Below are 11,198 nucleotides of genomic sequence, written 5' to 3' on the forward strand. Positions count from 1 at the left end.
GAAGGTAGTTTTAAGAGTCTGGGTACAAATCCTGCTTTGCTACACACTCTGAGACAGATAACCTCATCTGAAATACTTGGTTGATGATATATACCTTCTGGAGCACCGTGAGGATTAAATGAAATAGTATAAGTATTATATCTGATATATCCTGACACATCTATTTCCTTCTTAATATATCTTTAACTTTCATTCCAGTGAATACCAGTGCTAGTGAAAGACCCCACATTTTTACAATAAAATCCCTATACTTTTTCAGTCTTTTAATAGAAAAATGTCATCACACCCTCTGGTTCCATGACTTTTACTCAGGATCTCTTAAAAATATTATGTGGATTCAGTTTGTAGAATAGGTCTAACAATAGGTCTAACATTATCAGAATTACTGCTATTAAGTAGAATTTTCTGTAGAGAAAAAGTATTTTTGAATTTCCATGAATTGGCTTCAAGCAATATTTCATTCATCCTTTCAACAATCATTTGCCCTCTATCAAAGGAATAGCTAGGAGTACATCATCCTTGATTATCCTATAGAGAAAAAGACAGTTAAACATACCATCATCATACTACAGTATAGAAACTAAAGAATAAGTATTTTTATGAGGACACAGAGTACTGAACCACAAGTTTTGTCTAGAGATATGGAAGGATTCACAAGAGTAACATGTAATATAACAAGATTACTATGAAAATAAATTTTACCACTTGTTTTAGTGGCATTTTACTTGTATATCACTTTATATTAATTTGTGATCTGCTCTGTTGAACCCACAGGTTTCTTTGTGTATGAATCCCTTGTTCCAAAATCGGTGTACTACCTTTAAGTGAGATACATGTAGAGAACTTAAAAAAAATTTCCTTAATTCTAAACTATCATGATAACCTATAATTTTTTCCTAAAATATTTGTGAAACATAATGGGAAAAGTTAAAGGGCTTCTTAGACGTACAACAGTCATAAATACTGAGCTACAGCTACCTATAAAACTATTAACATTAATTTTGTCCCATCATTGACCCATGTTACATCATTACAGAAAAAGCGCTAATCATGAATTTATTTAAGTCTGCAAAACAGAAGTTTTATTAATCCTTGAGAGTTTTTCTGCAAGATTTAACAGCAAGAATGTATACAATGGAATATTACTCAGCCATTAGAAACGACAAATACCCACCATTTGCTTCGATGTGGATAGAACTGTAGGGTATTATGCTGAGTGAAATAAGTCAACGGAGAAGGACAAACATTACATGGTCTCGCTCTTTTGGGGAATATAAAAAATAACAAAAGGGAATAAAGGGGAAAGGAGAGAAAATGAGTAGGAAATATCAGTGAGGGTGACGGAACATGAGAGACACCTAACTCTGGGAAAGGAACAAGGGGTGGTGGAAAGGGAGGGGGGGAGGGGGACGGGGTGACTGGGTGACGGGCACTGAGTGGGGCACTTGATGGGATGAGCACTAGATGTTATGCTATATATTGGCAAATTGAACTCCAATAGAAAAATATACAAAAAAAAAAAAAAAAAGATTTAACAGCAAGAAAAGGAAAATCTCAGGGGACCTGGCTGGCTTAGTCATTAGAGCCTGAGGCTCTTGATCTTAGGGTTGTGAGTTTGAGCCCCACATTGGGGGCAAAGATTACTGAAGTGAAAAATCTTTAAAAAAAAGGGGGGGGACACCTGGGTTGCTCAGTGATGGGGGAACTGCCTTGGGCTCAGGGCATGATCCCCCATCCCAGGATCTAATCCTGCATCAGGCTCCCCACAGGGAGCCTTCTTCTCCGGCTGCCTATGTCTCTGCCTCTCTCTCTGTGTGTATCTCATGAAGAAAGAAAAGAAAAGAAAGAAAAGAAAAGAAAAGAAAAGAAAAGAAAAGAAAAAGAAAGAAAGAAAGAAAGAAAGAAAGAAAGAAAGAAAGAAAGAAAGAGAGAGAAAAACCTTATTTAGATATGGGTGTTGGGTGGTTATCTGGGCTCACACAAAGCTAAGTATTTTCCTGAAGCTGGTGTTTCATAGAAGCCAACCCACATTTGTGCTTTAGCAAATATACACATAAGCAACAGGGACTGAATTTTGGGTGCCCATAGAGAAGTTCAAAATACTGAATATCAATTTCATACCCAGAAGAGGCTACATCTCCTCAAGTTTATAAAAATGCATTGAAGTCCATCAGCTTTGACTTCTTTATAGTTGTGCCCATGAAAAAGATAATCAGAAGCATAGGCCTACATCCATATGGCCACACCCACATCTAGCTCACCCTATGTGGTGCTCTATGCTCTTATGGCTGACACTCTAGGAATGTGCAAAATAAAATAAAATACCATAAAAATTTGTCTTTCTAGAAGGGGTCCAAATCCCTCCATTTCCCCACTTAAGAAACGCAATGATTTAATAATTCAGGAACCTTGAAAATTATCTCATTTGAAGTATAAAGAAAAGGGGGCACCTGGGTGGCTCAGTGGTTGAGCATTTGCCTTTGGTTCAGGTCGTGATCCCAGGGTCCTGGGATTGAGTCCCACATCGGGCTCCCCATAGGGCATCTGCCTCTCCCTCTGCCTATGTCTCTGTCTCTCTCTGTGTCTCTCATGAATAAATAAAATCTTTAAAAAAAAAAAAGAATTAAAATGGGAATCAAGAAAGGTGAGTTTTTGTCAGCCCTGCCACTGCCAATCTGTATCATCTTTGATGCGTTCACTAATCCCTGTAACTTCAGGGCTCTAATGCGATACTGTAAACTTCAGGAGATCCACGCATTTGTGGTTATAAAACTATATTCAAGATTTTATGACTTCCCGTTGGGCACCTAAGTCTCACTGAATGTACCTCTGTGTATTTTAACTAAGGCACAACATTTCTTCATGTGAAAAATAACATTATTGAACACACACAAAAATAAGTCTATTTAATCTCTAAAATTTTATGGTTCTAAATAGTTTATATCAAGTAGTAATGAATGCAAATTTTATTCATTTTGTGCCTTTGTACTTTTTATAGAGAGACAAGTTTGGTGAAGACTTAACTCATTTGTCTCTGTGCGTTCGAGACAAATTTGTCTTATATTTTTGAGTGAGCAGGGCTCTTTCTCCTGCTCTCTTATGATTATGAAGACAATACAGTGGGTGAGATGTATGAAATTGCATCTCTGCAGAATAAAGAATGCTTGCTTCATATTTTTCTACAGCAATGTCTTGATTCCATTTGGAAAATACACCTTTAATTACATGCTGGTGAGAACTAGAGAGCTAGAACATCTGAAAATTACACAGTGGATAATCATAGGTTTTCTTTTTCTATTTTTTTCTTCTTCTAATTTTATTTTACCATATTTATTCAACAGCCTTTATCTGGGAAATATAAGCTTAGATCTTTTACATATAGGAAAAGACCACAAAATGATTAGGATGGCATTACAACTCTTTCTAGAATTCAGCATCAGCCTATAAAGTTCCGTGCTGTAATGATGCATATTTCAGTTTAACCACCCAGTCATGACTATGGTAATTAAGAAAATCAATGCTGTTGGGTCAGACTCCCCTTCTGAAATATCATAAGGGGAATGCAATACTAATCTGAGAAACAAGATAGGGAAGTTCATCTTACAGAGCCTACCACCAATCAAGCTTTAGAATCGAAAATCATAAAAACCTGCAATAAATTGACTCAGCAACAGCCAGAGCCCCCTCCCCCCCACTCTCTCTTTTCTTTTTTCTTTAGCAAAACTAAGGAACAAGAAAGCAAGTAAAAGCTTGGCACAGACTGTGTCTACACCATTCCATAGAAAGCGATTTATTAGGTCAACAATCAAACTACGTGTTCAACAAGCTCTTCTCCTCCCACGTAGTTAGTGACTCAATCCGTACATGTGACCTCATGTTGCCTCTCTCCAAACAATTCCATGTCTGGCTTCGTGTTAACCCTGTGTTCTCAATTTATGCAGCACATCACAGAGAGTTATGGAAACCCTGTCAGCTTTGCTAGAGTGATGTGATGCTGAGAGTTATTTCCAGTTGAGAGCACAAATGACAAGGAAGGAAAAAGAAAGTGATGGAAATAAATAATAGGTGGAGAGGTGTTATGAAGATATGCAGCTTCTTTAAAATATTATGGACATACAAACTCCTGTAATCTCTATTTCTCACTCCATTAAAAGAGATATCAAAATTTGAACTGAGACCCTAAGAAGGATATTAAAATGTTAAGATTTAGGAAAACAGGTACAAAATTAAAAAGTAAGAGAAGAAAGCTACAGTGGGTGGGTAAGGAAGTAGAAGTGCAGATCACTTGTAAATTAGAAAACAAACGTTTGTTTAAAAGTTTATTTTCCAACAAATCAAATGAAAATAATTGTTAGCACTTACTTTTATGTACTTAAAAAAAGATTTTAAATAAATTTATTAAAAATAATAATAAAATTTTAAAAATACTATATAAAAATGTAAAAAAAAAGATTTTAGTGATTTGAGAGAGAGGTGAGACCACATGAGCAGGGGTTTGAGGGCAGAGGAAAAAGCAGACTTCCCTGCTAAGCAGGGAGCCTGACATGGGGCTTAATCCCAGGACCCTGATATCTTGATCTGAGCCCAAGGCAGACACTTAACCATCTGAGCCACCCAGGCGTCTCCTTTTATGTACTTTCTATTCCCCATAGGAAATTTTATTCACGTAAACACTTAGAACCAATCATACAGGATGCCTGGGTGGCTCAGAGGTTGGCCATCTGCCTTTGGCTCAGGGTGTGATCCCACGGTCCTGGGATGGAGTCCCACATCATGCTTTCTGCAGGGAGACTGCTTCTCCCTCTGCCTGTGTCTCTGCCTCTCTCTCTCTGTCTCTCATGAATAGATAAATACAATCTTAAAAAAAAAAAAAAACAATCATACATACATGGATAAAAGTGAGAATCTATTTGTATAGCTTTATCTTCAAGTTTGAGAGTGCATTAGAAAAAAAATCTCCACATCCTTTTTTTTTTCCCAGTAACATAGTGAGGGTGCACTTAAGATTCTACAAACTCATCAGAGAGGCATCCTTGAAAAGAGAAACCTTTGTCCCAATATTTTCAGGCCACTAAGTAAGTGCAAGTATATACCTGTTCTATAGCTAAGTACACATTTTCAAGCAAGATAAGTCCAAAGCAGATGTAGAGTCTTCTTGCAGTCCTGTTTTTCAAAATAGCACCATCACTCACGAGATAAACTAAGTGGCTCTAAATTTAGTTCATGAAACTAATCTCTCTGAAGAATAAAATTCTTATGCTTGCATTAATGCAGCTGATAGAAGTAAACTTTATGCTAGTGGGGAATAAAAAACTAATTCACAGTCTCAGCCTGAGCTTAGAAAAAAAAATTGTATTTTTATTTATTCTGCATTGCCACCGAGTGGAATAGACCAATGTGAACAACTGAGTCCCTTCAAAGAAGAGTGACCCTTCAGAAATACTTTATGACAATTGTGCTGATATGTTAACATAATTTATAGTCTGAAAAATAAAAAGTGGCTTTTTAATTTTTATTATTTTTTTTAAATTTTATTTATTTATTCATGAGAGACAGAGAGAGGCAGAGACATAGGCAGAGGGAGAAGCAGGTTCCATGGAGGGAGCCCGATGTGGGACTCGATTGCAGGACCGCAGGATCACGACCTGGGCTGAAGGTAGACACTCAACCACTGAGGCACCCAGCATCCCAAAGTGGTTTAAAAAAAAAGCCAAAAGAATGATATAGTTCCTTGTAAGTCGACTCTAAAATATTTAAATAGTTTTCACTGCTTTCAGAAGTAGTGGAAGACTTTCTTAGTTGCTATCTAAATTTATAAAAATCCTAAGCTCATTCCAGTATTCCAGCCATTTAAAGCCATAAATTCAAATTTTCCTTTTGTCAAGTCAAGACACCAAATGGAAATACATAAATGTATGCTTTCTTCGAAATCATACACAAGGAGAATCTCCTAACTCCTCATTCTTCTCCCAAGGAGAATCTTTGTATTCAGCCATTACACCTCTAAACATAACTCTTACAAGCAGTAATATATTCCCTAATCGGCTTGTTATCTTTTCAGATGAGGTCAATGCCTTTGATTGAGATCCGGGAAGATTACTTTTCCAAGAGTAGATGAAAAGGCACATTTTCTGCCCAAAGTGTTTTTCCTAACAATTGAAAATTATAAGAATTTTTCTTCAAGCCCATCATTTATTCTTATTAAAAAGGAGCACATAAGAACCAGTACTTATATTCCTTTAAATGTGGGCTTTTGAAAGATCCTTTATCTGCTCAGATGCTGCAGAATCCAGAATCCAATATGTTCCTCAACGGCTGAACGAGCTAGGGCAGGAGGACATTTCCATGTTCTTTCATAGCTCCTACTCTCCAAATAACTTCAATTTATTCTAAGCTCATCATGGACTTTGGGTGGCCTGAAATTTTAATTATACCATTTTGCATAAAACTAATCTATATCAGATGTCAGAGGAAATAATGCTAGCATCACACCATAATTTGAATCTCAGGTAGTTTATTTTCAGTAACCTTGACAACATTAATGTAGCACTCTAAAGAATATGTAGTCCGTGATGGAGAAGTTACTTTTTTAAAAAGGTAATAATCAAAGTGCAGTTAATTTCAGAGGCCTAAGAAATTTGGCAGATTCTGCTTAAATCAGATCACTGAAGGGAAACACTGGCATCTGATGGCAAAGTTTTTTTTCTTTCCTTGCAAGTAGTTTCCAAATCCAGGGTTTACCAAAACCCCTGCTCTCTCAACTGCTCTTTTATCTCAACCATCTCTATAGAGTTTTAGGCTGGTAAAGGTAGTGGACAGGAGATGAGTATAAATAAAGGCAAAGGAGTGTGGGGTGGGGAGGAGTGGGGTGACATGGAGCACGATGGAGCAGAACAGACACCATGGGCCTCTGTCCTTCCCAGCCTTCCCAGTCCAACAGCATTTTGTCTACCTCTCCTTCCCTCCAAGCTGACCACCACAGATAACTGCTCAAATGTACCTGAAATGGTAGCCCCAGGCTTTGAGCAAACAGTCCCTGATGGCTTGCACACAAAATCAGTTATTTTTTTAATTGTTTTTTTTTCTTTTTGTTTAATGAGAGACACACAGAGAGATGCAGGGACACAGGCAGAGGGAGAAGCAGGCTCCCTGTGCAGAGCCTGATGGGGGAACTCGATCCCAGGACCCCGGGATCACAACCTGACCCAAAGGCAGATGCTCAACCATTGAGCCACCCAGGTGCCCCTAAAACATCCTTATGACACAAAAACATCCTGTAGTCGTAGAATGTCTCTTCGATGCCCAAGAAAAGGTGAAGCAAAGAGATGTTTCATGTAGGCTTGCTGAAATGTGACACATTAGAATCCGAAGCCATAAATTTGGGAAAGCACCACACACATTCAGGTGCCAAACAAAATCCACAGACAGCTTTATCCTCACTTTCTCTCCTGCTGCCCTCTTGCCTTCAGACATAAGCAGTTATGGGGCCCTTGATTTATCACTGTCCTGTGTGCTTGAGACACCGAGGCCAGGGACTGACAGTGCCGTGCTGCTGCCTGGGTGCAAGTGTGGCCGGCAGACACCTGCACCACCAGCGCGGGTGGGAAGGCCCTTTGCTTTACCACCGCTGCAGCGATTTTCACAGCCTTTTACTGTTTATGGCTCTGGGCTCTTCACCTCGTCTGCTACCTGACACCTCGACTCCAAACAAGTGACCTACTTTTACACTAATGATCTGCTGGAGCCGTTTCCTGGCATTTTATAGCCGGGCTGCCTGATTTGAAAACATGCCTTCGTGCATCCTCATAACATCTCTTCCCGTGTCTTCAGCAGTTTTGCTCTGCTTCGGTTCCTCAGACAGTGGAAGCTTGGGTATTCTGGTATCAGAAATGATAGACCTCCTTGGACTCCCTCATTGTCCCACACCACCAGGCATCAGACTTAAAATTATTAATCATTCAGGCATTGGCAATTTACAAATTGCCAATTAAAGCATTAAAGATCCCAACAATATAATAGTCACTATTAATTTAACATCTTCTAGGAGCTAGCCACTGTATATAATTATTGTTAAAGACCCAAAACACTGCAGTATTATTGCCCTCATTTGACAGACTGAGGCAACTGATACTTCCAGAAGGACTAAGAAATATTTCCAGGATGATATCCAAAGGGCAAGTGACAGGGCAAGATTCAAACCCAGAACTGTTTTGACCCTAAATACCAAGGTTGCACACACCTCGTGTTGATAATGCAGCCAAGTGGCCTTGGTCAGTCATTCACACCTAACCCAGGAGCTGAAGGACTCAATAAATATTTGACAAGTCCATGAATGAACACCTTGCTGTGAATTAGTTTACCAGATTGGTTTCCAGTTACCTGCAAGTGGTCTGAACGAGTGAGAGCCTGGACAAGTGAGTTGTGGTAGGAGGAAGAAAAGGTGCCTTCCAGAAAGGAGGGCCCAGCACCAGCAGGATGGGGTGAGACACCATCCAGAGATGCCAGAGAAAAATCACGGAACAACTATAACGTTAGAAGGATGGCAGTGAGAGGAACTGAAAGAGACAACCCAGTGGAGATACAAAAGTACGCACAATAGGTCTGGGCTAATAGGGTTGCTTCAAGACGCCCCTCCTGCTACCATCCTTTCTTTACCCTTTTACCGTCTTGCATTCAGCATCACATAGGGAGGCAGTCATGGGAGAGAGTTAAAACCTGGAGCTTTTCCCTCTGGGAAATACAGCCTCCCACACACACAGGCAGACTTTAAATTCTTAAGAATGTAATTTGCCTCACCTTGAGCTGTATTTTTCTCATTAACATTACCCATTATCTCAAGTGTACTTCAACTCCAGACTTGAGCTACAGAACAGAAAGATCTGTATCCTTTTGCACACTTACTCTAGCCCCATAATAAACATCTGAGATGTGTTACAACAAAAAGAATATACCTGAGAATCCACTGGGGATCTCTCCCCTCTGCTCCACTTTACCGTTGATAAACTACAGTTACAAGGAAAGTATCAGGGCACTGACCATGGTGGTGCGAGGAAGGAAAGAAGGAAGAAAGGAAGGAAGGAAGGAAGGAAGGAAGGAAGGAAGGAAGGAAGGAAGGAAGGAAGGAAGGAAGGAAAGGAGAAAAGTAGGAAGGGACAGAGGCAGGGAAGGAGGAAAAACAATCTTTCAAAACAAAGAGAATCATGGTTAGAGTGGATAGGAGTTTACCAAATCTACAGCCAGGGAAAGTGAGCTGTGATTTAACCGGGCCTGTGCTATCCTGAAGAATGATTCAGGAGAAAACAATAGCCAATGAGTGAGGGCTTTGGAATGAACTTCTTTGGTCGAAGTGAAATGAACCCTGACAAGAGAAACAGGATGTTGAGACCCAAGCGGGCTGGCCATACCATATGGCTTAAGCGTGAAGACCTAAGCTGTGAGTTTATTTCAGAGAAAAGAAAAAAAGTGAGAGAGATGGATCAGGATGTGAATGTTAAAAAGGAAAACCAGTTCAGAAAACCTGAATGAAAGAGCCCCTGCCATCATCGGAAGGCTGGTAAGGGTATACTATGAGGGCAAGTGGGATGGACACTTGAGTCAGTGCCTTCCCAGCAGAGGAATTCTATAGTGAAGCCAAATGGAATTGGATCTGGGACCCCATAGTGACAGACTCGATCGACTTTTTCTTAAGGAGAGACTCCAGTGTAGTCATAGGATCAAAGTCAACTGGTTTAATAAGATTGATCAGAAGTGCCAGGGGATCCCTGGGTGGCGCAGCGGTTTGGCGCCTGCCTTTGGCCCAGGGCGCGATCCTGGAGACCCGGGATCGAATCCCACGTCGGGCTCCCGGTGCATGGAGCCTGCTTCTCCCTCTGCCTATGTCTCTGCCTCTCTCTCTCTCTCTCTCTGTGACTATCATAAATAAATAAAAATTAAAAAAAAAAAAGAAGTGCCAAGTGCAAGGGCAAGTGATGGGCTGGGAGGTAGAAATGAATTTGAGTAACTTGTGACACCTTTGCCAATCTAATAATTGAATAGCCCAAAAGTAAGAATTTGCTCCTTCTCTCATTGGTATATCTTCACTTTCCACTTACTATAATAAATCCAGGGTGCGCATCACTGGTATTAAAATGTAACTTTGCGGGCAGCCTGGGTGGCTCGATGGTTTGGCGCTGCCTTCAGCCCAGGGCGTGATCCTGGAGACCTGGGATCAAGTTCCGCATCAGGCTCCCTGCATGGAGCCTGCTTCTTCCTCTGCCTGTGTCTGTGTCTCTGCCTCTCTCTCTCTCTCTCTCTCTCTGTGTGTGTGTGTCTCTCATGAATAAATAAAATAAAATTTTAAAATCCTTGAAAAAAAATAAAATGTGACTTTGCCACTGTCTATCTTGTTATGCACAGGAAACGTATAATATCAACTTACTGTCATTTCACCTTTAAACCTACATGTGTCCAAATTATCAGTAATTGCTATCCAAAATTCAAGAACCAAATGAATTTGGAGAACACATCTCTCATTTTACAAACCTGCTATCCAAGCTCTCTCTCTCTCTCTCCTAAAGAACTGTGTAATAAGGAGTATTTATACATAACAGTTTTGGTGAGTGAAATGTCTCTCTTATGAAATATATTTGGCTGTTAGTAGCAGAGACTGGAAATAATAGTGGCTTAAATAGGATGGAAGTTATTTTTCTTGAACGGAAAGCAAGCCTGGAGGTAGGCCTGCCATGTCTGGGATAGGAGAGCCACAGTCAACACAGACCAAGGTTCCTTCCTGTCTCTTTTTTTCCACTATCCTGTAGCTTTTACCATCAAGGCTGGCTGAGGGCCAAGACAGCAGCCGGAACTCCAACCATCGTAACTTCATTCTAATAGAAAAACAGGAGTCTCCTCAGCAGCTCTGTGGCCTGGCATAAGGAGCCTTTCAGAAGAATCACCCAAAAACTTTTCCATCTCATTGGCTAGAACTTAATTACATGGAAACACCTAGCTGAAAGGGAGGGAGAAATGTAAAGTTTTATTTGGGCACCTTGTCACAGCAAATAAAATGTTTTCTCGTTAAGAAATGAGAGTCTTGTGTAGTGCCTGTCCGTCTCAACAAAAGCTTTATTTAAGCATTATTGAATACATATGATCGAATATAATTATTTTAATGACTTTTGAATAATCTCTTTTCTGGGATTCATTGTACTATTGTTCCCATG

General features: G+C 39.9%; 1 protein-coding gene across 1 annotated transcript in view; it reads right to left on the reverse strand.

Annotated features, from left to right (window-relative positions):
* TMEM117 (transmembrane protein 117) overlaps positions 1-11,198 on the reverse strand; it is a 496,200-nt gene that overhangs the window by 472,483 nt on the left and 12,519 nt on the right. The window lies entirely within an intron of this gene.

The sequence above is a fragment of the Canis aureus genome, chromosome 25 (assembly GCF_053574225.1).
Source record: "Canis aureus isolate CA01 chromosome 25, VMU_Caureus_v.1.0, whole genome shotgun sequence".
In the NCBI taxonomy this organism is placed as follows: Eukaryota; Metazoa; Chordata; class Mammalia; order Carnivora; family Canidae; genus Canis; species Canis aureus.